At 54.6% G+C, this 3,128-nt stretch overlaps 1 protein-coding gene across 1 annotated transcript in view; it reads left to right on the top strand.

Moving 5' to 3' along the window:
• The first annotated feature begins 2,362 nt into the window (after positions 1 to 2,362).
• Positions 2,363 to 3,128, top strand: part of PRAME (PRAME nuclear receptor transcriptional regulator) — a 13,233-nt gene continuing 12,467 nt past the window's right edge. Inside the window, exon 1 of the mRNA XM_055080555.1 lies at positions 2,363 to 2,456. The gene's annotated coding sequence lies outside the window, so the exon portion shown is untranslated. The remainder of the gene's footprint in view (positions 2,457 to 3,128) is intronic.

Here is a 3,128-nt window from a genome sequence, read left to right as displayed (position 1 = left end):
GGAGGATCCCACATGCCGCGGAGCGTCGCGGCCCGTGAGCCATGGCCGCTGAGCCTGAGCGTCCGGAGCCTGTGCTCCGCAACGGGAGAGGCCGCAACAGTGAGAGGCCCGCGTACCGCAAAAAAAAAAAAAAAAAACAGAAAAAACAAAACAGAGGAGGAAGCCCAGAGGGGGGTCCGAAGTTGTAGCTGGGAGAAAAGTAGCACTCACTCACAAGAGCCAGCATGGGGGGATGTTTGGTCATTTTGTGGTTTGAACAAGGCTCATGTTTTCCTGTGTTCATATACGACTGTGGAGTGGTCTTATTTTGTCTTGATCCAGTAGGGTCCCAGACTGGCCTTGTCTGAGGCTGGCTTTCTGTGAAATTATGCATGTTCAGAGGAGCTGTAGGGGCCAGGCCAGCCCCCGGCAACCCAGACCTGGCTGCTCAGACCGCCAGGCTCCCAGCTGTCAAACGCCATCTTCCCTCTCTCACATACATATCTTAAGAAAATGACAGTGGTTTTATGAGTATTTTTTTTTGACATGCATCAGTCTAATTGCTCTGCAGTGCCCAAACTATTCCTCACTTTCTTTTGCTTTATAGCATGTGTGGAGATCTCTGTGTTTACAGCTGCATACTACTCCATCACCTGCATGGCACATTTTGCTTATTAATTCCTGACTGTCTTGGTTTCCAAACTTGGTTGCACATTAGAATCACCTGGATGCCTGGGTCTCACCCATACCTATGAAACCATAACATCGGGGGCTGGGCGTCAGAGCCAGGAATCAGTGCTTTTTTAAAGATTCCAGGTGGTTCCAATATGCTGCCAAGTTTGGAAACCCCTGCTCTTTGCAATAGTTCTGGAAATCTTGCTGCTTGTTAGAATCACCTGTGGGGCTCTTTCTGTTGTCCAAGAAGTGGAACATTGTTTTGTGTTCTATTTCTTTATCTGGGTGTTAGTCACTCAAGAGTGTTTGCCTTGTGAAAACTCATCAAGCTGTATGCTTGTGGTTTGTGCACTTCTCTGTACATTAAACCTTCTCTGTCCCCTCTGAAGATGTCAGCACAGCACGTTACACCTGAAGACTTTTTTTAAAATTTAATTTTATTTATTTTTTTATACAGCAGGTTCTTATTAGTTATCCATTTTATAAGTATTAGTGTATATATGTCAATCCCAATCTCCCAATTCATCATACCCCCACCCCCACGCCACCACTTTCCCCCCTTGGTGTCCATACATTTGTTCTCTACATCTGTGTCTCTATTTCTGCCCTGCAAACCCGCTCATCTGTACCATTTTTCTAGGTTCCACATATATACACCTGAAGACTTCTGACACTGGATTTTCTTCAGTGTAGGGGAGGGGACTGGAGTTCTGGGCAAGAGCCATGGTCAGAGGAAGGTGCAGTTAGCCTCATGCTGCCAATTCGGAGGTCACCACAGGCTGCTTCCTGCAGCCCATGGAAGTTTTATCTCTTCTGCAGAGAGTAGGAGGATGGTACTCAGAAAGGGTCCCTCTGTATCTTCACCCAAGATGTTTCTTGCACCTTAAAGTCTAAACATTTACTATTTCTGTGGCCTGCATGCTACGGTTGGAGCTCAGTGGGAAAAGGGATGTTAACTTTGAAACAGAGTGATTCAGGATCTCTGAGGCCAGCAAGAAACCAAAATGAAACCCAGAGTTGCCTGGGCACATATCTGCAAAAGATAAAAACTCTAATTTCAAGGGATACATGCACCCCAATGTTCATAGTAGCAGTATTTACAATATCCAAGACATGGAAGCAACCTAAATGTTCATCGACAGTTGAAGGGATAAATAAGATGTGATACACACACACAAATATTACTCAGCCATAAAAAAGAATGAAATAGAGGCACAAGAGAGAGGGGTCCCTGACACAGATGCCAGTGCAGGAGTGGGGGCCCTGGTCCTGAGACCCAGATCCGATGAGTAGCCTGATCCTAGACCCTGAGAGGAGGGAGGAACATTCCTGAGACCTCACAGATGTGTGAATGGGGTGGCGGTACCCCACTGCCTTTTCACCCTTGCTCAGGATAGGGGAGGGGTTTTCATGTCAATGGGCTCCCTGATCCTTGACTGCAGTCCTGCCTCAGGCCCAGGCCTGGGAACCCTGGAACCTAATGCCCACGGCCACCGCTGGGGTAGAGTGGGTAAAGGGAAAGCCCTGCCCACTTTCCCGTGGCGAGGCGCGCCCCGCCCTGCCGCCCACGTGATCTCCCCTGAGAGCAGCAGGCCCCGCCCACGTTCCAGTGGAGAGGCGCGCCCCGCCCTGCCGCCCACGTGATCTCCCCTGAGAGCAGCAGGCCCCGCCCATCTGCCGCGTTCGAGGCGAGAGGCTTCTCTCATCCGCGTGAATCACTGAGCTCTTCGCGCCCCGCCTCCTTTGTGAAGCATGGAGAGTCGTGCAGTCGCGCGGGCCTCAGGAGGCCTTGGGCTGCTCCGGTCAGGGCCTGTCCTCCTTCCTCGAGGTTTCTTCCCTCGGCTGCCCCGCGGGGTTTGGGGGCGTTCAGGCCTGAGGGCTGGCGCGGCCGAGGCCTCAGAGCGTGGCCCCGGCTTCCTGTGCTCCCGGTCGGCCCTGACTGGGGCCCAGAGAGGTTCTGAGAGGAAAGCTGGAGGCGCGGTGTGGGGGAGTGAGGACTCCGGGGGGCGAGACCTCGTCAAGCTCAGGAACGGGCCGTCGTTATGCCCTCGCGCGCCCACCTTCCTCAGGCCGCGGACGGTGCTGGGGACGCCGACGGCTGGGCTGTAGCGAAGGCTCGAGGAGACGCAGGCAGGCTCTCCGGGGCAGCCAGGGAGCGCGGGCCGGGCCGGACCCCGAGCAGCAGGTCCGAAGGCGGTGGACTCCCCCCGCCCGCCCAGGTCCCGAATAATCTGAAATCCGCGTTCTCTGTTGGTCTCCGAGGCCCCATTCAGAGCTGGGTGCCCTTCCTTGAACGCCCTGCCGAGGCTGCTCGCCTTCCTCGCGCTCCCCCAGTTGCCCTCCAGGCCTCTGACTGAGCTCATCCCGGCGGGCTCAGCGCGCGGTGGCTGTGTTCAGGCTGGGGGTGGGGGGGTGGGGGAGGCACCGAGCCCCGAAGATGCTGCTGGGCCTGGCCAGGGGGTGCCCGTCCGGGA

The sequence above is a fragment of the Physeter macrocephalus genome, chromosome 19, assembly GCF_002837175.3.
Source record: "Physeter macrocephalus isolate SW-GA chromosome 19, ASM283717v5, whole genome shotgun sequence".
Taxonomy (NCBI): Eukaryota; Metazoa; Chordata; class Mammalia; order Artiodactyla; family Physeteridae; genus Physeter; species Physeter macrocephalus.
Note: the sequence above shows the minus strand (reverse complement) of the source record. Positions and strands in the feature narration are given on the sequence as shown.